The sequence below is a fragment of the Chiloscyllium plagiosum genome, unplaced genomic scaffold (genome assembly GCF_037043375.1).
Source record: "Chiloscyllium plagiosum isolate Xiang-an unplaced genomic scaffold, Cpla_swu_hap1 HiC_scaffold_14, whole genome shotgun sequence".
NCBI lineage: Eukaryota > Metazoa > Chordata > Chondrichthyes > Orectolobiformes > Hemiscylliidae > Chiloscyllium > Chiloscyllium plagiosum.
The window spans coordinates 84,902,564-84,915,015 of record NW_028270152.1 but is presented as its reverse complement, the minus strand read 5'-3'; positions in this window follow the sequence as shown (position 1 = coordinate 84,915,015).

The following is a 12,452-nucleotide window of genomic DNA, read 5'->3' as shown; positions in this document are numbered from 1 at the left end:
TAAATGCAATGTTACTTTTTTTCTTGTAAAGAGTATTGGGTCTGATCTTAAGGATGTTTTACTGCGTGTGCACAGGCCGTTGCTGAGACGACATCTGATATATTGTGTGGGGTTGTAATTCCACTGAAGTGAAACACAAAGTGATTTTGAAACTTTTCAAAGATGTTTCTCTTTTCTCATTCTTGGGATGAAGGCATTATGATATGTACAATTAGATGTTTAGGCCTGAGAATGAGAAATATTCTTATTGACCATATAAGATTTTAAGTTTGTGAAAACCTGATGGATATTTCATCTCGTATGCGAGAAGAGACTGGGCAAGTAATTTAAGACGAAGATGTATTAATTTAAATACAGTTATTATGAAGATATCAAAAGTTATATTTTAAAAGTGTACAGGAACATGTAAACACATCTTGAAATTTAATGGGCTATTTGTTACAAAAGCCTTGGCTCTGCATACAACAGCATCAATGATGTACTAAATGCAGAAGGGAATGCAACGGAGTCGTACAGTTCAAAGACTGTCCAAAGAGACCTCATTTGATCCATTTTGGGGCTGGATAATTTTATTGTGTGATTCAACTCAGAGAGGGAGGAAATGTACCCTTCCTGAGAAGTAACAGCCTGTTGCTCCCTTCCTCTCCGTGTTCCTCTTCCCAGCAATGTATGTGAGCTGAAAACTCCTCAGTCATCCTTGCCACTCATGGAGAATTCCTGTTGAGGATTCACTGGAATCGTCCCACTTCCTGAAGTAAAGGGAATTCAGCAAAATCATCTATTCCAGGAAGTGATCCCATTACCAGTAGCTTGTAAGAACAGAATAGCTCCATAAGCTAAATTATATTTGGAACAATCACTAATGTTCCCTTTCATCATGAGGTCAATTTATATTTCGGCACAGTTCTTCCAAATTAACGCTCTGCCGAGACGTTGTTGTTCTGTTGGTCATCAAATGTGTGCATGTGTCAGTACTTTTAGAAAGAGAAACATTGGTGCTCAGATTTGTAATATCCAAACTGTTAGTCATGTATCTTTCCAAAGTAATTTGAGTAACTTTCTTTGGATGATAAATTTGTTAATTTTAGCTGATTAAAGAATCCTGCCTAAATTGTTCCTAACCCTGACCCATTCTGCGACCTATATTTTTGATCAAATCACCAAACCGAATGCATTCGCATTTGCAATGAGCAGTGGAAGCATCATGACTCTAACAGCCGTCCCGCACCGCCCCAACTTGACCCACATCACCGTCCACACACCGCCACCAGCCTGACCCCACTGCTGTACACCATCCCCCCTCAGCCTGTCCCCCACCGCCATCCAACACTGCCACAGCCTAACCTTCACTGCCGCGATCATACCGCAACTAGCCTGACCCTCACTGCTATCCACACACCACCGCAAGGCTGACCCTCACCACTGCCCACACACCGCCCCCAGCCTTACACTCACCGCCACCCACACACTGTCTTCAGTCTGACCCTCACTTCTGCCCGCATATCACCCCCAGCCTGAACCCCACCACTGTCCACTTACCACACCCAGCCTGACCCTCACCGCTGTTTACACACCGCCCCCAGCCTGACACTCTCCACCATCCACACACCACCCCCGGCCTGACCCACACACTGTCTCCAGTCTGACCCTCACTTCTGCCCGCACACCGCCCCCAGCCTGAACGCCACCACTGTCCACTTACCACACCCAGCCTGACCCTCACCGCTGTCTACACACCGCTCCCAGCCTGACACTCTTCACCATCCACTCACCATCCCCGGCCTGACCCACACACTGTCTCCAGTCTGACCCTCACTTCCGCCCACACACCGCCCCCAGCCTGAACCCCACCACTGTCCACTTACCACACCCAGCCTGACCCTCACCGCTGTCTACACACCGCTCCCATCCTGACACTCTCCACCATCCACACACCACCCCCGGCCTGACCCTCACCGACGCCCACACACCACCCCAAGGCTGACCCTCACCGTCACCCACACACCGTCTCCAGCCTGACCCTCACTGCCGTCCAACAATGACTCCTGCCTGACCATCAGCACCGTCGACACACCATTCCCATCGTGACCCTCACCGCCGTCCACACTCCGCCACCAACCTGACCTTTTCCGCTGTCCAACACCGTTCCGAGCCTATCCCTCACCGCCGGTCACACAACGCCCCCCACCTGATCCTCACCGCCGTCCACACGCCGCTGCCAGCCTGTTCCTTCTGCCATCCACACACCGCCCCCAGCCTGACCCTCACTGCCATCCACAAACCGTCCCCAGCCTGACTCTCATCACCATCCCGCACTGCCCAGCCTGACCCTCACCACCATCCACCAACCGCCCCTGCCTGACCCCACCACTGTCCACCAACCGCCCCCATCTTGACCCTCACCGCCGTCCAACACTGCCACAAGCCTGACCCTCACTGCTGCCCACACACTACCTCCAGCCTGAACCCCACTGCCGCCCACAGGCCGCACCCAGCCTGACCCTCACCACTGTCTACACACCGCCACCAGCCTGACACTCTCCACCGTCCACACACCACCACTAGCCTGACCCTTACCGCCGTCCAAACACCATCCCAAGGCTGACCCTAACCGCTGCCCATATAACGCCCCCAGCCTGACCCTCACCACCACCCATACACCGGCTCCAGCCTGACCCTCACTGCCGTCCTACAATGACCCCAGCCTGAACCTCACCACTGTCCCTCACTGCCATACTCACACCACCCCAGCTTGATACTCACTGCCGCCCACACACTGACGCTAGCCTTATCCTAACAGCCGTTCACACACTACCCCAAGCCTGACCCTCACTGCTGTCCACACACAACCCCTAGCCTGTCCCTCACTGCCATCCACACACCATCCCCAGCCTGACCCTCACTGTCGTGCACACATCGCCCCCAGCCTGTCCCTCACTGTTAACCACACACCGCACCCAGCCTGACCCTCACTGCCGTTCACACACCATCGCCAGGCTGACTCTCACCGCCGTCCAGCACCACCCAGCCTGACCCACACTGCTGTCCACACACCGCCACCAGCCTGTCCCTCACCGCCGTTCACAGACCACCACCAGCCTTACCCTCACCACCATCCACACACCACCCCAAGGCTGAACTTCACCACTGCCCATACACCGCCCCCAGCCTGACACTCACCGCCACCCACACACCATCTCCAGCCTGACCCTCACTGCCATCCAACAATGACCCCATCCTGACCCTCACCACTGACCACACACCACCCCCAGCCTGTCCCTCACTGCCATACTCACACTACCCCAGCTTGACACTCACTGCCGCCCACACACTGACGCTATACTTATCCTAAAAGCCGTTCACACACTACCCCAAGCCTGACCCTCACTGCCGTCCACGCACAACCCCTAGCCTGTCCCTCACTGCCACCCACATACCATCCCCAGCCTGACCCTCACTGTCGTGCACACACCGCACCCAAGCTGACCCTCACTGTCGTGCACACACCGCACCCAACCTGACCCTCACTGCAGTCCACATGCCGACCCAGCCTGTCCCTCACTGGCATCCACACAGCGCCCCCAGCCTGACACTCATGGCCGTCTACACACCGTCCCCAGACTGACTCACATCACCGCCCACACACCGCCACTAGCCTGACCTTCACTGCCCACACCACCGTCCACCAACCACCCCCAACCGGACCCTCACCGTCACCCACACACTGTCTCCAGCCTGTCCCTCACTGCCATCCACACACTGCACCCAGCCTGACACTCACCGCCGTCCACACGCCGCCACCAGCCTGTCCCTCAGTGCTATCTGCACACCGACCCCAGCCTGACCCTCACTGCCATCCACAAACGGTCCCCAACCTGACTCTCACCACCGTCCCGCACCGACCCAGCCTGACCCTAACTGCAGTCCCACACCGCCCCAGCCTGATACACACCACCGTCCACCATACAGCCCCAGCCAGACACCACCGCTGTACACCGATGTCCACCAGCCTGACCCCCACCGCCGTCCAACACTGCCACAGCCTGACCCCCACTTCCGCCCACACACCACACCTAGCCTGACCCTCACCACCATCCACGCACCGCCACCAGCCTGACCCTCACCACTGCACACACACCGCCCCCAGCCTGACCCACACCTCCATCTACACACCGTCTCCAGCCTGACCCTCACTGCCACCTGTAGACCGTCCCCAGTCTGAAACCCACCGCTGTCCACACACCACACCCAGCCAAACGCTCAATGATGTTTACACACCGCACCAGCCTGACCCTCACTGCCATCCACACATCGCCCTCATCCTGTCCCTCACTGTCAGCCACACACCGCACCCAGCCTGACCCTCACTGCCGTTCACACACCGTCCCCAGGCTGACTCTCACCGCCATCCTGCACCACCCCAGCCTGACCCACACTGCTGTCCATACACCGCCACCAGCCTATCCCTCACCACCGTCCACAGACCGCCACCAGCCTTACCCTCACTGCCGTCCACACACCACCCCAAGGCTGAACATCACCACTGCCCATACACCGCCCCCAGCCTGACACTCACCGGCATCCACACACCGTCTCCAGCCTTACCCTCACTGCCGTCCAACAATGACCCCAGCCTGACCCTCACCACTGTCCACACACCACCCCCAACCTGACCCGCACCATCGTCAACCAACCGCCCCAGCCTGAACTCCACCACCATCCACCAACACCCCACAGCCTGACCCCCACTGCTGTCCAAAACTGCCACAAGCCTGACCCTCACCACCGTCCATTACCGCCCCAGCCTGACCCTCACTGCCATCCACACACCGCCCCCAGCCTGTCCCTCACTTTCATCCGCACACCGCACCCAGCCTGACCCTCAGTGCCGTTCACACACCGTTCCCAGGCTGACTCTCACCGCCGTCCAGCACCACCTCAGCCTGACCCACACTGCTGTCCACACACCGTCACCAGCCTGTCCCTCACCGCCCTCCATACACCATCCCCAGCCTGACCCTCACTGTCGTGCACACACCGCACCCAACCTGACACTCACCGCAGTACACATGCCGACCCCAGCCTGTCCCTCATTGCCATCCACACAGCGCCCCCAGCCTGACCCTCACTGTCATCCATACACCATCCCCAGACTGACTCACATCACCGCCCACACACCGCCCCCAGCATGACCTTCATCACCGCCCACACACCATCCCCAGTCTGACCCTCAACAACACCCACACACCATCCCCAGGCTGAAAGTTACTGATGCCAACACGCGACCCACAGCCTGAACCTCACCACCATCCACACACCGTCCCCAGCCTGACCCGCACTGTCGTAAACACACACCCCCAGCCTGACCCTCACCACCATCCACTCAGCGCCAGCAAACTGACCCCCACCGTTGTTCACAGGCCGACACCAGCCTGATCCTCTCCTCCGAACACATACCAACCCCTGCCTGCTACCCAACATCCCCCAGCCTGACACCATCACCGCCCAACACCGCCCCCAGTCTGAAACTCACAGCCACCCACACACCACCCCCAGCCTGATCCTCACTGCCGTCCACACAACGCCCCCACAAGCCTTACCCTCACTGCCGTCCAATACCGCCCCAGCCTGACCCTCACTGCCGCCCACACACTGACCCGAGACTTATCCTCACAGCCGTTCACACACGATCCCAACCTGAACCTCACAACCGTCCACACACAGCCCACAGCCTGTCCCTCACTACCATCCACACATCGACCCAACCTGATCCTCACTGCCATCCACAGACCATCCCCAGCCTGACTCTCACTGCCGTGCAGCTACGTCCCAGTGTGACCCTCACCACTTTCCACACTCCGCCACTAACCTGACCCTTACCGCCGTCCAACACCGTCCTGAGTTGTTCCTCACCGCCGGCCACATACCGCCCGCCACCTGACACTCACCCACGTCCACACGCCGCCCCCAGCCTGACCCTCACTGCCATCCACAAACCGTCCCCAGCCTGTCCCTCACTGCCATCCACAAACTGTCCCCAGCCTGAACCTCACCACCATCCACACACAGCACCCAGCCTGTCCCTCACTGCCATCCGCACACCGCTCCCAGACTGACTCTCATCACCGTCCCGCACCGCCCCAGCCTGATCCTCCCCTCCGAACACACACCAACTCCTGCCTGACATCCACCGCCACCCAACACCGCCCCCAGCCTGACACCCACCATCACCCAACACCGCCCCCAGCCTGAACCTCACAGCCACCCACACACCAGTCTCAGCCTGACCCTCACCGCTGTCCACACAATGCCCCCAGCCTGATGCTCACCGCCATCTACATACCGCCCCCAGCCTGACCTTCACAGCCATCCACACAATGCCCCCAGAATGATCCTCACCACCGTCCACCAACCGCCTCCAGCCTGACCCTCAACGCTGTCCACACACCGTCCCCAGCCTGAACTTCACCACCATCCACACACCGCCCCCAGCCTGACCCGCACATCATACATACTCTGCCCCCAGCCAGACCCTCACCACCATCCACTCACCGCCCGCAGCCTGACCACCAGTGTCATTCACACGCTGACACCATTTTGATCCTCCCCACCGAACATACACCAACCCCTGCCTGACACCCACCATTAGCCAACACCGCCCCCAGCCTGAACCTCACAGCCACCCACACACCTCCCCAGAATGATCCTCACCACCTTCCAGACACCGACCCTAGCCTGACGCTCAATGCCGTCCACACACTGGCCCCTGCCTGACCATCAACGCCATCTACACACCACCTCCAGCCTTACCTTCACAACCGTGTACACAGCGCCCCTAGCCTGACCCTCACCACTGTCCACTGACCGCCCCCAGCCTGACGCTCACCGCCGTCCAACACTGAACAAACCTGACCCTCACCACCATCCACACGCCACCTCCAGCCTATCCCTCACCGCCGTCCACACACCGCCCCCAGCCTGACCCTCACTGCCATCCACACACCGTCCCCATGCTGACTCTCACCGCCGCCCAGCAGCACCCCAGCATGACCCTCACTGCTGTCCACACACCACCACCAGCCTGTCCTTCACCGCCATCCAACATCATCACCAGCCTATCCCTCACCGCCATACACCCACTGCCCAAAGCCTGACACTCAGAGCCGTCCACACACCAGCCCCAGCCTGTCCCTCACCGCCGTCCACACACCGCCTCCAGCCTGACCCCCACCGTCATTCATGCATTGACGTCAGCCTGACCATCCCCTCCGAACACATACCACCCCCTGCCTGACACCCAACACCACATAAAACCGCCCCCAACCTGAATCTCACCACTGCCCACACACCACCCGCAGCCTGACCCTCATCATCGCCACACACCGCCCCCAGCCTGACTCCACCACCGTCCAACATTGCCAGAAGCCTGACCCTCACCGCCGCCAACACACCGACCCAAGCCTAATCCTCACTGCCTTCCACACACCACCCTCAGCCTGACCCTCACCACCGTCCTCACACCGTCTCCAGCCTGACCCTCACTGCCGTCCAAAAATGACCCCAGCCTGACCATCACCATCATCCACACACCATACCCAGCCTGACACCCACCACCACCCAACACCGCCCCCAGCCTGAACCTCACAGCCACCCACACACCAGTCCAAGCCTGACCCTCACCGCGGTCCACACAACGCCCCCAGCCTAACGCTCACCGCTATCTACATACCGCCCCCAGGCTGCCCCTCACTGCCATCCATACCACGCCCCCAGAATGATCCTCACCACTGTCCAGACACCGCCCCCAGTCTGACCCTCAATGCCCTCCACACACCGCCCCCAGCCTGAATTTCACCACCATCCACACACCGCCCCAGCCTGAACCTCACCACCCTCCACACTCCGCCCCCAGCCTGACGCTCACCACCACCCACTCATCGCCCGCATCCTGACCCCCACCGTCGTTCACACGCCGACACCAGCCTGATCCTCCCCTTCAAACACACACCAACCCCTGCCTGACACCCACCGCCACCCAACACCGCCCACAGCCTGACACTGACCACCACCCTACACCGCCCCCCGCTTGTATCTCACAGCCACCAACACACCACCCCCAGCCTGACCCTCACCACTCTACACCGACCGTCCCCAGCCTGACACCACCGCCATCCAACACTGCCACGAGCCTGACCCTCACGGCCGCCCACACACCGCCGCTAGCCTTATCCTCACTGCTGTCCACACACCACCCGCAGCATGATCCTCACCAAGAACACACAACATCCCGAGCCAGACCCTTACCACCGCCCACACACCTCCCCCAGCCTGGCGCTCACCGCCCTCCAATACTGACCCCAAGCCTGACCCTCACCACTGTCCACATACTGCACCAGCCTACCCTCACCGCCGTCCAAACGCCGCCTCTAGCCTATCCCTCACCGTCATCCACACACCACCCCAGCCTGACCATCCATTGCTGTCCACACACTGCACTCAGCCTGACCCTCACTGCCGTCCACACGCCGCCCCCAGCCTGTTCCTCTCTGTCATCTGCACACAGCACCCAGCCTTACTCTCACTGCCATCCACATGCTGCCCCAAGCCTATCCCTCATTCCATCCAGCGCCGTCACCAGCCTGTCCCTCACCACCGTCCACCCACCAACCACAGCCTGACCCTCACAACCGTCCACACACAATCACTAGCCTATCTCTCACCGCCGTCCACACACCACCTGACCGTCCCCTCCAAACACATACCACCCCCTGCCTGACACCCAACGCCACCTAAAACCGCCCACAACCTGACCCTCACCGCCGTCTACACACCACCCCCAGCCTGACTCTCACCACCGTCCAACACTGCCACAAAGCTGACCGTCACCGCCGCCCACATACCGCCGCTAGCCTTATCCTCACTGTTGTCCACACAGCATCCTCAGCATGACCCTCACCGAGACCACACAAAGCCCTCGCCTGACCCTCATCACCATCCACACACCGCCCCCAGCCTGACCCTCACTGCTACCCACACATCGTCTCCAGCCTGACCCTCAGTGCCGTCCAACAATGACCCCAGCCTCACCGTCACCATTGACCATATACTCTCCAATCTGGGCGGCACGGTGGCACAGTGGTTAGCACTGTTGCCTCGCAGCGCCGGAGACCCGGGTTCAATTCCCGCCTCAGGCGACTGACTGTGTGGAGTTTGCACGTTCTCCCCGTGTCTGCGTGGGTTTCCTCCGGGTGCTCCGGTTTCCTCCCACAGTCCAAAGATGTGCAGGGCCAGGTGAATTGGCCATGCTAAATTGCCTGTAGTGTTAAGTAAGGGGTAAATGTAGGGGTAGGGGTATGGGTGGGTTCGCTTCGGCGGGTCGGCGTGGACTTGTTGGGCCGAAGGGCCTGTTTCCACACTGTAATATAATCTAATAATCTAAAAACCTGACCCTCATCGACGTCAAACCCACCACCCACAGCCTGACCCTCACCGCCATCAACCAACCGCCCCATCCTGATCTCCACTGCCGTCCACCAACCCCCCCAGCCTGACCCCCACCACTGTCCAACACTGCCACAAGCCTTACCCACACTGCGGACCTATACTGCCCTAGCCTGACCCTCACTGCTTTCCACACACCAACCCTAGTCTTATCCTCACAGCCGTTCATACACCACACCCAGCCTGACCCTCATCGCCACCCACACACCGCCACCAGCCTGTCCCTCACCACTGTGCACACACCACCACTAGCCTGAACCTCACCGCCATTAACACACCACCCCAAGGCTGACCCTCACCACTGCCCATACACCGCCCGCCGCCTGACCATCACCGCCACCCACACACCGTCTCCAGCCTGACCCTCACCATCATCCACATACCACCCCCAGCCTGACCCTCACCGTCGTCAAAGCACCACCCAGACTGAGACCCACTGCCATCCACCAACCGCCCCCAGCTTGATCCCCACCACCGTCCAACACTGCCACAAACCTGCCCCTCACAGCTGTCCAATACCGCCCCAGCCTGACCCTCACTGCCGCCCACACACTGACCCTAGCCTTATCCTCACAGCCATTCACACACCGTCCCCAGCCTGACCCTCACTGTTGTCACACACTGCACACAGCCTGACCATTTCTGCAGTCCACAAGCCGACACCAGCCTGTCCCTCACTGCCATCTACACAGCGCCCCCAGCCTGACACTCAATGCCGTCCATACACCGTCCCCAGACTGACTCACAACACCGCCCACACACCGCTCCCAGCCTGACCACCACCACCGTCCACTCTCTGCGCCCAAACTGATCCCAACCGCTTTCCACACACCGCACCCAGTCTGACTGTCACCTCCGTCCACACACCGCCCCCAGCCTAGCCCACACCACCATCTATACACCACCCCCAGCTGGCCCTCACCGCTGTCTACATACCACCCCCAGCCTCACCCTCACCACCATCCACCAAATTCCCCCAGCCTGACCCTCACCGCCGTCCAAGCACCGACCCCAGCCTGAACTTCACCACCACCCAAACACTCCCCAGCCTGACCCTCATCGACGTCGAACACACCATCCACAGCCTGACGCTCACTGCCGTCAACCAACTGCCCCATCCTTATCTCCACTGCCGTCCACCAACCCCCTCCCAGCCTGACCCCCACCACTGTCCAACATTGCCACAAACCTGAACCTCACTGCCGTCAAATACCGCCCTAGCCTGACCCTCACCGCTGTCCACACACCGACCCTAGCCTTATCGTCACAGACATTCACACACCACCCCCAACCTGACCCTCACCACCATCCACACACCGCCACTAGCCTGACCCTCACTGCCATTAACTCACCACCCCAAGGCTGACCCTCATCACTGCCCATACACGGCACCCAGCCTGACCATCACCACCACCAGGGTGAAATAAAGGTTACCTCAGATTACAACAGGATCTTGACCAGATGGGCCAATGGGCTGAGAAATGGCAGTTGGAGTTTATTTCGGATAAATGCAAGGTTCTGGATTTTGGGACAGCAAATGTTAGCAGGACTTACATACTTAATGGTAAGGTCCAAGGGAGTTTTGATGAACAAAGAGACCTTGGAGTGCAGGTCCATAGCTCCTTGAAAGTGGAGTCGCAGGTAGATAGGATAGTGAAGAAGACGCTTGGTATGCTTTCCTTTATTGGTCAGGGTATTGAGTACAGGAGTTATGGGTCATGTTGCGGCTGTACATGACATTAGTTAGGCCACTGTTGGAATATTGTGTGCAATTCTGGTGTCCTTCCTATTGGAAAGGTGTTGTGAAACTTGAAAGGATTCAGAAAAGATTTACAAGGATGTTGCCAGGATTGGAGGATGTGAGCTATAGGGAAAAGCTGAATAGGCTGGGGCTGTTTTCCCTGGAGGGACGGAGGTTGAGGGATTAACTTACAGAGGTTTACAAAATTGTTAGGGGCATGGAAAGGATAAATAGACAAAGATTTTTCCCTGGGTTGGGGTAGTCCAGAACGAGAGGGCATAGGTTTAGGGTGGGAGGAGAAAGATATAAAAGAGACCTAAGGGGCAACCTTTTCACGCACAGAGTGGTACGTGCATGAACTGAGCTGCCAGACGAAGTGGTGGAGGTTGGTACAATTGCAACATTTAAGAGGCATTTGGATAGGTATATGAATAGGAAGGGTTTGGAGGGATATGGGTCGGGTGCTGGCGGGTGGGACTATATTGGGTTGGGATATCTGGTCGGCATGGACGGGTTGGACCCAAGGCTCTGTTTCCAGGCTGTGCATCTCTATGATTCTAGTCTCAGGTTTTCAGCACCTGCGTGAATCAGCCTCAGTCACCGCCCCGTAACGTCACGTATCCCTCTGCGCATGCGTCCACATTCCCGGCCGAGATGGCGGCTGTTTAACTCGGAAGTGCAAACCATTTACCCACAAGTTATTTTTCAAGGTGCTCGCTTCTCGCTGGAAGGGTTTATTCTCGGTCTGAATCCCTTTGTCCAGCTCCTGCAGCCTTACCGTCTGGAAAAGCGCGTCTCCCCATTTCCCACGGAGACAAACCCGGTACTGCGGCTGCACCGCCCTCGCCTGTAGTGAGTATAGAGGGTATTCATCACCGCGGGGAATGCTGGGGAGGTACTCCGCCATTGAGGACATTAACACAGAAGATTAATTCTGTTCATTAATAATTTTCTCTTTCCTGAATTCCAATCTTCTGCTATCCAAATAATCTTTGGAAGAACAAAATTGGCGGTTAGAAAAACATCTTAAAATTGGATGCATCTCTAAAATCTCTCAAATCATCTCTACAACATAATCTTTTCATGAAAATACTAGATCTCTCAAATTATTTTGTAAATTCCCGTCCTGAACTGATGGTGGTAGATTTTGGAAACGCCTTTAACAGGTGGATGTTTAATACTCAAGCCAAGACATACATTTGTTGATTCT